Raw genomic sequence first — 12758 nt, 5'->3', positions numbered from 1 at the left:
GGGCTGGGTGGGGGGAGGGGGGGGGGGGGGGCAGGAGCAGGAGCAGGGCAAAAAAGCGTCCGCCTTCGTCGAGAGCCAAGCAAAAAAAAAAAAGCCTTCAAAATATAAGCCTTCACCTGGTCTTAGTCTGGACTCCGTCCCCACTTGGGATTCAGCCTCAACCTTTCGGTCTTGGCCTTGACTCGGCCTCAACTTTCCCTGATCTTGTTTGAAGCCCTCGATCTTGGGCTCATCCCGCCCCGCTCTTAGTCTTGACGAGGTGCCAACCACTCAGTCTTGGCTTTGACTCGATTTCAACCTCCCTTGGACTCGGTCTTGATTCGGTCTCAACCTCTCATCCCGCCGTTGTCTTTGTCTGGACTCGGGCTCAACCCTTCAAAGTTTGGGTCTTGGGTTGGCGTCGACCCTACCTTGGTCATCGTTTTGACTCCATTTGAACCCTTCAAAGTTTCAGTCTCGAATCGGTCGCACTTTTCAGCAACAATTGATTTTGATCACCAACAGAGTCTGCTGACATGTTGGCAAACACAGCAGTAAGACCGCGGACAAATATTTCTCAATGAGAAGTCCACTGCGGGATTTCCGCATCTCTGCACAAAGTCGTCTCGGTCAACAAGCATTTTGACTCAAAGATGTAAAAAAAATATGGTTTTAGGAGATCTTATCTGAAAGGTGGGAGAATCAGCTGCGTCAGCCTCAGCGGGGGAGTGCTGCTGATGATTAACACACAGTAACCTCCCAGGCAGGGGCTGTTACATCCAAGATATCCCCAAACACAAGAAAAGTCAGTCAAAAGTGAAGCGCAGAGTTCCATCCGCAGTCACAACAAGGCCTCGTCTGAACGCATCCCCGACCTCCGTCTCGACTCAGACAAAACAAGAAGAAACAACAGTTGAGTGAAGATGAGAAAAAGCGAGTTTCTCTACGTCATCTGAGAATGAAGAGTGGGCCCGGGGGGACAAAGGGGCTACTCATGAGGCTCGTCGCTCATACTACAGAGGCTCGCTCGGTGACATTCACATTCTTGCTTATGTGGGAACACAATCCAGGAAAACCGCAGCGCGCGCCGTCTGATGTCATCTTACGGCAGTCTCATTGGATTTACTGCACTCCGGGCAGCCGTGGGAGATGTCGCCGTATTTCATTCCGAAATATAACAACAGCATACGCATCGAACCATCACGTAGAAATCAATTCATTCGGCGCATCATGATCTTGTTGCGGTGGAAGGCTGTCTGCAAGTGCCCGCTCCGCATCGGCCACCGCCATCGCTTTGGTCAACAATTTCTGCCTCAGTCTTCGTCTTGATGCTTGCCATGTCTTGATCTTAACTCAGCGTCAACCTTTCTCCGTGTCGTTCTTGGACTCCGCCCGTCCCATCGCACCTTGGCCTTCGTCTCGACTCCGTTTTATTGGCACGTTCAAGGAGAAAATGGAATCCTCTCAGAAAAGAAGCGCTCGCATATCGAAGCAGCATCATCTCATTGACACATTTCACACACACAAGGAACACTCTGAGGAAGTTGATCGGGACTCTCGTCAGAATCTATTGCCAATTGCGTCCAGGAACATCGATCATCAAAAGGGCCGCACGCCGTCTGTGAATGGCTGAGCGGGTGGAAATGAAGCCGTGCAACCACGCTGGCAAGGAGCTCAACGATAAATGCGTGGCTTCAAAATGATCCGTAATGACATGATGCCGAGCGCGCTGTGATCGCTTCGGAGACGCAGCTCTACCGTTGTGACAAATCTGCTCGGTTGGCAATATGGCTAACGGTTGCTAATGAGGGCTTATTTCTCGGACCGAGTTGAGTGCAGTCCTCGTGCGTCACATTTGAGAATACACGGGCAGGCATAACCAAAACAAAGACCCGTCCTAATGTAAGCTTTGTCGCGCCTGAGCTCCGGAACTCGCATCATTAGACTCCACTGAGCTGCAGCGCCTCGTTTTCTGGCCGCCCGCAGTCTTCAGTCTAGAAGTCATCACGGCAGACCCCCGTCCTTGTAAATTCTTGAATTTTCCGCTCCAGGTTCTTCACTGAAGTGCAGCTGTCTCTCTTTTTTTTTTTTTTTTTTTCTTGAGCTGCCTGCAGTTTCCTTTTGGCTAAGTATAGGCTATTAGGTCAATGAGAGGCCAAACAAGGCCTGGCTTTCGCGAGCAGCGTAAAAGCTGAGGAGGTGGCGGAGAAGCGAGTATCAGGTGTTAAACTCCACACCTCCTGACTCTTTTCCCCTCCAACCCGAGCTCCAAAGGCAGAGTATTTGCTGGCCAACTTCTGACTAAAGATGGCAAAAGTCCCGGCTTGAGCAGGACAATTGCGGGAGACGTGAGCGTCGGGTGTTGAAGTCGACAGCCACGGGTGGCACCAACCGGTGCGGGGACTTCCTGTCCACTCCTGGCGCTCTTATCTCCCTTCCTTCAAGCCCTCGGCAGCCCTCCTCCCTCTTTCTCGTGTTGTGTTTGATGGCGGATCCCGCTGACGCAGCTGCTGGCCGCGGCGCCTGGGTGGGTGTTCAAGAGCCAGAGAAAGCCCGTTGGGTGAGCGAACTTTCCAGAGTCGTGACCTCAGCTCTCGGCCACTCCATGTTGTTATCGATGGCGGGTTGTGGTCAACTTTTCGCAATGCAACTGACTACTTTCCACTCATTCACCAACAGATTTAATCAACAACATGGATGAGCACCGAGTTAGTAAAACAAACAAAAAAAAAACAAACAAACACATGACTCTTGCAACTTTACATATGAGGAAGTGAAGTAAGAGTTGAACTCTGAGTCAAGTTCTATTTCGACATAAAATTCCTCTTTTTCATTGCGTCAACACGAAATTTCGTGAGAGTGGAAGTTGAGTGCGACGCATCAATAAGACGCTGCACATTCTTCTGTTGCGAACAAACAGATTGAATTTTGGCAAGGGGAGACACGGTGGAAAACCGGTTAGCACGTCCGCCTCACAGCGCAGAGATGCGGGGTTCGATTCCGGCTCCGGCCTTCCTTGTGGAGCTTGTAGGCTGTCTGTAGCTGCGTGGCTTTTCTCCGGTTTCCTCCCACATTCCCAAAACATGCATGGCAGGTAAATGGAACACTCCAAATTGGCCCTACGTGTGAGCATGAGTGCGAATGTTTGCTTGTCTATATCCGCCCCATGATTGGTTGACACCCGATTCAGGGTTTTCCGCGCCCACTGCCGGGATCGGCTCCGGCACGCCCCGCGACCCTCGAGAGGGTTCTCCTTTGCTTTTAGAGGCGTTTGCTTGGCCCTGCCAGCACTCACTGTAAAATTCCACTTGCATTGTTAACAAGTGGAGGATTAAGGTTCCAGGTCGGTAAATAAAGCCTAGTGCGTGTGTGTTTTGCTTTGGGTCACTCACTGAGAAGAGGCCCTCCGTTTCCTGTTCATTGCGCCTTCGTTGTTTTTAGCGCTGGCTCCCTGGAGCCCGTGCGGAGAGGTCAGCTGATAAAAGTCGCGGTCAAGAATAACAACGGGCCAAACAGATTTTTGGGCCACAGATAATGTGTCATCGGTGATATGGCGACGCTAAGCAACGCCTTGTGAGTCACCTGCTTGAATCTTTTAGCCTTGTCTCTTTTTAAGAGGGGTGTGCTTGCGGCCATCCGTCTCATAGAATTTGCTCAAATTTGGTTGCAATCAGACAACATCTCGAGGATGTTTTTTTGTTGTTGTTGTTTTTTTTTTTCCTGAATTCTCAAATGGGAGCTCTGAGCCAAAATGGCCAACTGGCTGTTTGTCTTTAGACATGGATTCTTGGGGGGAAGGGGGGGGGGCATTCTGCCCAGCTACAATGACAGAAATTTGAGTGTCCTAATTTCACTACTTCAAACTTGCTATCAAAATGTCCAGATGTTCAATTTTGATTTGACGCCTGAAAATGACCAAAAAGATCCGTAAAAACCAAACCGGACGACTTGGTGTTTTCAGGCCTGGCTTGTTGAGACTTTTTGGTGGGTTTATCCATAATAGAGGTCCCCACCAAAATTTCATGTCGCTAAGTGAAAGAGGTTTTGGGGGCTGAATACTGAAATCAAGAAAGAAAGAAATCATGCAAACGCTATCATCTCACTTCTGACCGAAGAGAAAAGTTGGATAAAAAGCCTTGAAATATTGAAAAGATGATGATTGCAATATACAGTCTAAACATTTGTTCAAGATATTTGTTCAGAAGACAGTGACCATAGCGAGGACGTGACCTGCGTGGAGGTGGGAGGTCTGAGGCCGGAGGCGGGGATGGAGGTCAAGCTCCATTTGGCATTGTTTGGAGGCCGTAAAGGTCCCAGGTCGCCGGCCGAGGCCTGATCTAAACTGTTTACTTTGTGGGGAAGGCCTCTGAGAGCACCGTGATCGATGGCCAGCAATCCCCGCAGGACAGTGTACCAATTAAGGTCTGGTCTTTGATTTGTGAGGTTTTCTCTTGTTGCAATGATAATCGTAACAGCAAGCGCATATGCAAAGAACTTGCATGGCAAAGTTGCTGTCGAGTGGGGCTCTTTTGTATGAGATCCTTCGTACCAGCTCTGTAATGCGTCCAAAATGCTTCACTTCCTCTTCAGTTTCAGGCGCAAGTTGTGTTTTGCTGGAAATGTTCATCCAATATCGGGTTAGTTGCTGAAACTGGTGTCAGGGGCTAATTTTTGCAAGCTTCACAACGGGAGCTCCGGTGTTTATTTGTTATGTTCAGAACCGCCAAAATAGTTGCGTTTTCAGGGATGTCGGGGCCCCCCCAAAAAGCTGATTTACCCTTCGGAAGAATAATTGACATTCCTTCACACCGCCTGGTTCTCGGGCCCTCATATGGCCCTTTTCCACCGGGCTGGTGCTCGGGCTAGTTTCGGGCCAGCGCCCAGGTGAGCTGCCATTCTTTCTTTTTCCTTCGAGTGTTCAATCAGCCGTCCATGCATGTTTTTGGAATGTGGGAGGAAACCAGAATACCCAGAGGAAACCCACGCAGGCCCGGGGAGAACGTGCAAACTCCACACAGGAAGGCCGTAGCCGGAATCGAACCCTGCACCTCTGCACTGTGAGGCGGACGTGCTAACCAGTTGCCCACCGGGCCGCCATGATTATGATTATGATTATGATTATTATTATTCGTTGCTCTTGGGTGAATGTCGAGGGAAGCAGTGACGTTGGGACGCTTTAAGATGATGTCATGACGTCCCTCCCGCTTGGCTCTTTGCCGGTGGAAAACCAAACACGTTCTTCGTAAGAACTTATAAGCGCCAACTAAGCACAGCACTGGCCCTGGCCTTGGCCCGCAATTTTGGTGGAAAAGGGGTCATAAATAGCAACTTAGATTCGTATCTCGAGGTGTTCTTTTCCCTCCGAGAAGTACGTTTGAACAACCAGAATTACACAAAAAGAATGGTGACGCAGTCATGTAAATCCAGTTTGAGACATCCAGACCTTGAAACCTCAAAGACTTAATTCCCTACTCCTCTCCAGAGAGCCATTTGTGGTTTTGGGATTTGTCCAGGGAAGCAAGTATGCGGTCAGCCTCTACTTCAACGCCAACTAAATGGGTTACGTTGACACCAGCAACATTCATGGGAACGTCGAATAGATGATCAAGTTTGGAGGTCAACTGAGGCTCTTCAGTGAGGGAGTTGGATGAGAGCTCAGCTAAAAGGCCCAGGGAGGCTACGAGAAGGGGACTCCACCGCTCGAATGCAATATTTAAAATCCAGCGCTTGTGCGTGTCTCGATGCTGAAAAAAATAACTGTCCGAGTCTCTCATCGTCCAGGCTGACTCACGCTATCCATGCATTCTCTTGACATTCTCTGTGAGGCTGCAGGGCGGTGGAGGCAAACACACCAAACAGATGATAGAAGCCTGGCACGGACCGGAGATGAAAACGCTTTGGAGGGAGGTCGTCATTCCGGAAGGCCAAGACTTTCAAGTAGCCAGGATACAGTCTAGACCAAGAATTAAAAGGCTTGAGGCTTTTCAGAGTAAAACCGAGGAAGGTTGAGACCAAGTCAACACCAAAACTTTGAGGTGATTGAGAAGCAGTCAAGATTTGGGCCAAGCTGGGTCGAGACTAAGACGGAGGAGTCAAAACCAATTCAAGACTAAGACTAAAGCAAAGATCAGAATGTAATGACAATGCTCTATCGACAGGATCTTGCCGTGCCGTCGTTAAAGTGGCCACGTGTCCCAATACTTTTGCCCATCTCGTGGACTGCGCAATTCACAAAGCGGGCTGATCTGACAAATTCCTTACGGAGTGCAGCGGCAAGCTTTCCTCGGCAGTTTGAGCTGTGCCCCGAGAGATCTCGTCAGTCCCCCGAAATAGAAGCCTGCATGTTTTTTATCATTTCCTGTGCTGAAAATTGCCGTTTTGTGGCTTCATCCTCTCCGACAAGTCTCTCACGTTATGAGAGCGGTAATCACAGAGGTTCCCTCCTGGTTTTCACCCCGCTGGCAACAAACTCCGGAACGGATTCATCACGCGGGCTCTCACACATAAGACGAAAAACCGAGGCCGATTAAAGACAGTGACGGGGCGTGACGGTATATTTAGCAGCGCTCCAATGTAAACAACGTTGGCCGAGGAGCCGGCGCCGTCGACGCTTGAGAAACCCATCGAGCCGAGTGGGAGAAAATCTCAAACGTGATGGAAATGACAACTTTTCTGCTCAATCAGGCGGCGCCTCATTTTGGGAAAGATCAAATAAATCCCCGTGGGGAGGCCACTCTGCAGCGTGATCATGTGGCTGCCGTAAATTGTGACTGCCGCCATGCCGTTCCAAATCAGCTTGGCGAGAAATGCCACTTGATGTTAGGTCACACAAGAGGGGGTCAGCCCCCACCTCCCTTTTTTTTTTTAAATGGCCAATTTGCAGCTCAATTCGAGTCACCGCTGATTCGGGCACAGCCCCAGTCTTGGCAATTGCCCTCCTAATGGCCAAACAAAAACACAAATCACCCTGCAGGCTTGACAAGCAGATTTGAGTTCTCGTTGGGAGATTGCGAGAGCAAAGGGTTGAGTCATGACACGGGGGAGCGTCCTTCGGCGCCGCGAGTGTCGTCGCATGCTGAATCAAACTCCATTTTAGTGCATGACGGAGAGAAAGGGAATCGATGTGCTCCATTTTGTCAGCTTGAGGTCCATCATTTCCGGTCCCCGGGCCGGTCGACTTGTCCTTACACAGCTTCGCATATCTCAACGGCCTTGACCAATGCTGTTTGTCTCAGCCTTGCATGTTGGTCATAACTCTTGCACAAGATCACCGGTAAAACACCAAGTAGGGAAGAAAACAAAACATTGCAGCTCACTTTAAAATGAACAGGCTAAAAACGGTAATCTACACAATTCAAAGCTTGAAATTGTGGCTTTGTTTTGTTTTGTTGTTTTACTTTGATGAGCAGTTTTGCAAATCACTGAAATCATTTGAGGAGCAACTTTATCATTTTGTGGTCCATTTTCACCGATGCTTCTTTCAGCCTAAACCCACAAAAAACTTTCGTTTGTGGTTCTTACAGTGGAACTTTTTTAAATGCTTAAAAAAGTTATTGGATTATGTAGTAGGTGTGCCGCAAACACTCAATACCGCTCAAAACCACAAAAACCACTCAGTAACATCGCCAAGCAGTGGCCTGGCATGGATATTACGTTTGTACAGGTCTGTGTCAACAGGAATTGTTTTTGATGCTGAAGTCAGTGCGTGAAATGTCAGTTTTTTATTTAGTCGCGGAACACAACTCGCCTCGGGTTGCTCAATCCGCCCTGAATCAAATGTCAAGTGTGCATCCAGTGTCGGCATACCTCCGAGCACTTTTCATGGCCTACTTTGATGTTCAAAGTGGTTTTCCCTCTCTCCCCATGCCTTCATCTCTCATTTTGGGTCATGCCAGATGTGACCTACAAGAAGTGCTGAGTGAGCGCACCTTTCATGGCAATGAAGTAAGAGTTCTGGTCGACCACATGGAACACAGAGAGATGAAACATCTCAGAGGGAAGCCTGAAGTCTAGTTTCCAGAAGGGCCTATTTTAACATTTTATTGTTATGATTTAAACAGTGCGTGGCCAAAGGAGACAACGGCAACTGAGGACTTGTGGCTTCCACCTGAAACTCATTTTTACCCTGAAGATGTTTGAGCCACAACAGCACAAAGTCACTATTTTGTAACACCACCAGGCGGGGGCGGCGTTTGGGAATTTCTGGAAAACATGTTAATTTTCGCGAAGGGCCAGTGTACAGTATTTCCTGGACGGCCCTGGGCATCACGCAGCCCGGCCGGTGACGCAAATTCCCGGCTTCCCACGTCCATGCCAGGTGTCCGCAAAGTGCTGTTTCGGCGCCGTCGGCTCCCGTAGTTTCACTGCGTCCCAAACTTTCCATTCAACAGAGAAGAGGTCAAAATAAAGCCCAATATAGCCACCAGAATTGTCCCAATACTGTTTACCATGTAGTTGTTGTAATTTTGTCTCAAAATGGAGCTCCAAAAGGATAATTAAACAGGTTGAACATCCGTTTCACGTGTTTGTTGAGAACTTCCATCCGGCAGGACAGTCACCGGCTTCTTGTTTCTCGTATGACGGCTCCCCCTGCTGGTAACTGCGTGCATATGCAACGGTTCGCTCTTCCAAACAGTCACACAAAGGGGACTCCGCGATTGGATGAGAAGACAAACGCCAGACACTCGAAGTTACGTGACTTCTGTGTTTATTTTTTCATCAGAAGATAGCAGATGAAATGTCAAAGATAAGATGAAGGCAGTCGTGCTTTTCATGACTCCATTTTGACGCGCGACAGTTGGGGAGCCGTTTGGGTGAACTTCCTGACTTGTTTTTCACGATTGGTGCAAAACGACTTCGTTTCCCATCAACGCTGGGATTTCATCACGTTCGTCAATGGCGCAAGCTTCTTTCGCTCTTTCGAATAAAAGATGAGACCACAAGGAAGGATGAATGAAGCAAAGACGTGTGTGCACCATACCTGTTGAAATGCAAAAGAGCCAAACCCACTCACAGTCACAACATGGAGTTTCCGATACTTTCTTATACGGTATTTAGTGACTTTTTTTTTTTAATCTTGCACTTATAAGCTTATGTTATATTATTATGCATGAATATGGAGCCTTTCTTGTTGTAGGGTTGTCCTCTCATTTTTAAAGGAACATTTTAACAATTTCAAACATCATTCCAGGTTAATTACTGCATTAAAATACTGTCAAAGGCTGAACTAAAGTCAAATGACTCACCTTTTTCTGGTCATTTTCATAATGCGTTTGACTGCATGCTAGTTATCGTTGCATCTGCATGGTGGCATTTGTGCACATTTCCTATCGAGAGTTCTTTCACTTTTAAAGTTAGATTTTAACTAACTCAATCGCCACATAAAAAGGCAGAGGCTCTTCAAAAGAACTCTCAAATGTATATATAGGGTGCCAGTAAAGGGATGCCAGAGTAGGAGTGACGTGCTCCGTCTTACGAGTACCAGTACCAGCGGCATTGTGGACCAACTGGAGATGCTTGGTGGAGGATTGGCTAACTCCAAAGTCAAGTGCATGACAGTAATCCAGCAGAGATATTACAAAGGCGTGAACGACTGTTTGATTGTTCAAAAGAAAAAAAGGAATTTCAATATTTTTTACATAACTGCCACATCAAACAGATAAAAAGAAAAGTTAACTACCGTCTAAAACTGTGTGAAATATACCGTCTATGTTGTTACATCACTTGCATGATTTGTTTGGCAGTCACCTCACCGTTTTTTTTTTAAACCTAGCCTGGGCTATAGAACTAGCCATCCATCCATTTTCTGAACCGCTCCAAACCATTCACACTTCTGTGGCCCCGTTCCTGTTCGCCATTATGCATTTGACGACATGCTGCAAAAGCAAATACTTGGTAAACCTAATTTGGTTTATGTAATCCATTTCCTGTTTCGTGGATCTCATCACCCACTTCCTCTTTGCCTTTGTAATTCTCTTATTTCCTGGTCCATGAGGCTCCTTTGATGTGTAATTCACTTTGGTAGTGACGGATAAAAGAGCGAACCCTTGAACACTAACGACACTACAAAGCACAACATGGCGCAATAAAGACTGTAACACAATAAGGAGCGGTGGAGAAATACGATCACCGCCTCCAAAGTTGACTGACCAGCATTGAAAACGAAGTGACGGTGTTTGGTGTCAGTGGCCCTTGTCCATCGCATCCTGCGGACTTGGGCCCTCTGACCCCTGAGCTCAAGCCAACAGTCTTAAACCGGACAGTGATTTGAAATTGGACCGGCAAATTGGTGCCGTCGTCAAATCCGGCTTCTTTCATCCTAGGCAGCTGGCTCAAGTCAAGCCTCTCCTTTCTCAACAACACTTGCATAACAAATGGTCACATGTCGGCTGAATGACTGTAACGCACTTGACTTTGGAGTCAGCCAATCCTCCATGAAGCGTCTCCAGTTGGTTCAATGCTGCGGCTCGCCTCTTGACTGGTACTCGTAAGAGGAAGGGCATCGCTCCTACTCTGGCATCCCTTCACTGGCTACATTTGAGAGTTCTTTTTCAGATCCTATTAATTTGACAAACCACCTTTGATATACAGTGCTGAGTCACGTTTAGTCATAAGTCCAGTTGCAGTCTTGAGAGGCCAGTCCTAAACGCCTAAACAAGCAGTCAGAAGTCTGCTCAAAAGTAAAGCTATGTTTCTGCAGCCTCGAGTCAGCCTTCTGCTCTTGTCCGGCCTGATAGAAATGAATTCCCTCAACATATGCACCCACATTCCCGTAGCAGCCTTCGTGAATACCGATGTCGGCGTTTAGGTCATTTGAGTGCTTAGAAATTATTCGCATCACTGAGAATGAAAAGATTTGCTCGAGCCAAGGTTAAATGAAATGAGATTGAAGGGGATTTTATTTGTCTGTATCCAATATGAAATTGAAAAACTTGATGACTAACATAAAGTATGAATCACGAGAAAGTCCCTCTGTGCAAGGAGAAAACTGAGTGGACTGTGCTTTGGTTGCATACTTCAGTAATCCTTCGAGAACTTTCGAGAAGCCTTTTGAATGGCAATATCGCCATTGCTTTCTGGGAAGTTCTAAATGTGTTATTGACGAGAGGCTACTCTTTTGCGCACAAAAACAATGTCAATGACTACACTAAACCTCCGTACAAGATTGGGAATCTCTGCCTTCTATAGACCAAATATGCCTTCGAGACTCGAGAAGTGTTTAGAATTTAGTGGCGGTGAGCTGTACAGGTGAAGAGAGCACTCTTACTGGCCGTTGAGTAAGTGTCTAAAGCGACATTGTGTAACATAGTTTTTTTTCATCATTTAAGATGGTTCCCACTCCCAGGTGTCTTCATAAAAAGTCTTACAAGATGTGCAACTTTTGGCTTTGTCGTGACATTGCTTTTGCGTCATCTGACTTTTGCTACAAAATGTCAGGGCTTTGACCAACCTCGCCCGCCAAGTCATGAGCGGAAAAATCCACTGGAAAATAGCATTGTCGCTCATAAATTTGCCACATTCACACCTTGATTTCATTACATTCAGAGGTATACCCAACAAATCCATTGAGAAATGTTCTATTTAACTTTGTCCGTGTCCTTCCATAACAGCAATGCAAATTTATGTTCATCATAAATGTCCTCACACTGAGTTTCTACTTCCATGACATGATCAGAGAGGGTGGATGAAGATCGAGAGTCACTTTCAAGAGATGGCCGGACTACACCGTCTGAAACCCTTTCATGCAGAAACGTCCACATACCTCAAAGGTGTGGCACCACTGCTGTCAGGTCAAAGTCGAACAATAAGCAGCGCTCCATTGAGTTTTGTTGGATGCACAAATTAGCGCTAGCTTCTGATAAGCGGCACACACTTGATTGCTTGTTCCATGCGCCACATACTTTACATACAGTGGAGTGGCAGGAGTCACCAATCATTTTGAAAGTGAGAGTTGTGACATATTCGGGTTCATGTGAAGGGCTACCACTTTGATGCACACTTCTGAAACAAATTTGCTAAAATGACCGTTGACGTTATTCTCGACAATTAATGAGATTCATTTATGTGATGACACCGATCATGTGAATGATTTCTCACAATAGAAAAGAGACCCATTTCAATAGCAAGACCTTATTTCTATAAACCTCTGCCTGTGTTTACTTTGTCAAATGATCGCTTATACAACATTTCGAGAAAATCTCAATGTCCCATCACTTGTAAGCTATTTTTGGAACATGCTACTCACGTGGTCCTCGGGGACTACCTGGTTCCCACTGGAACACATTGGCCCCTCAAGACGAGCTAATTTCGGCTGGACAAGAAATTGCTTTGTGGAAGTATAATGCACTGCTTGATTCTTGGTGTCCACTGACAACTCGGGATAACGCAGTGACACATCTGGAAACATTTTTAAACTGCGAAAAATGCGACTACGCCTCTTTCAAGCGGACTGGAGGAAATGAAAGTGCTTTATACGCTCGGTTGATCAAAAGCAACACTTGATGGTCACGGGGTGGCGTTTGTCATACAGGCCGACGACCGAAACCTCCCTGCCGGTCGGGGTCGCTGTTTCACGGCTATCGTGCTCCCCGTTCCCTCGCATCCACCAAACCTCCGCGAAAAGGCTGAAGGTTGAGCGAGGCAGAACACAACCGCGCGAAGAGCGCAGACCTGGCTCTGCAAGCCGTGAAAGAAGAGACCGACTACGCCCCTCTGAGGCGGTTGCCATAGCGGCTTCCCAGTCCCTGAATTGACCCCCGCCAAGGTCCTCCTCCTCCTCC

General features: G+C 47.4%; 1 protein-coding gene across 3 annotated transcripts in view; it reads left to right on the top strand.

Moving 5' to 3' along the window:
- Nucleotides 1–12506: 12506 nt before the first annotated feature.
- slc9a1a (solute carrier family 9 member A1a) overlaps nt 12507–12758 on the top strand; it is a 26401-nt gene continuing 26149 nt past the window's right edge. Inside the window, exon 1 of one of the 3 annotated variants that reach the window (XM_019869151.1) lies at nt 12507–12742. The gene's annotated coding sequence lies outside the window, so the exon portion shown is untranslated. The remainder of the gene's footprint in view (nt 12743–12758) is intronic. The other 2 variants (XM_019869150.1, XM_019869152.1) reach the window with 2 other exon arrangements.

This window comes from Hippocampus comes, unplaced genomic scaffold (genome assembly GCF_001891065.2).
Source record: "Hippocampus comes isolate QL1 unplaced genomic scaffold, H_comes_QL1_v1.1 scaffold67, whole genome shotgun sequence".
Classification (NCBI taxonomy): domain Eukaryota; kingdom Metazoa; phylum Chordata; class Actinopteri; order Syngnathiformes; family Syngnathidae; genus Hippocampus; species Hippocampus comes.
The sequence above is the reverse complement of the archived record's forward strand: the minus strand, read 5'-3'. Positions and strand labels throughout refer to the sequence as shown.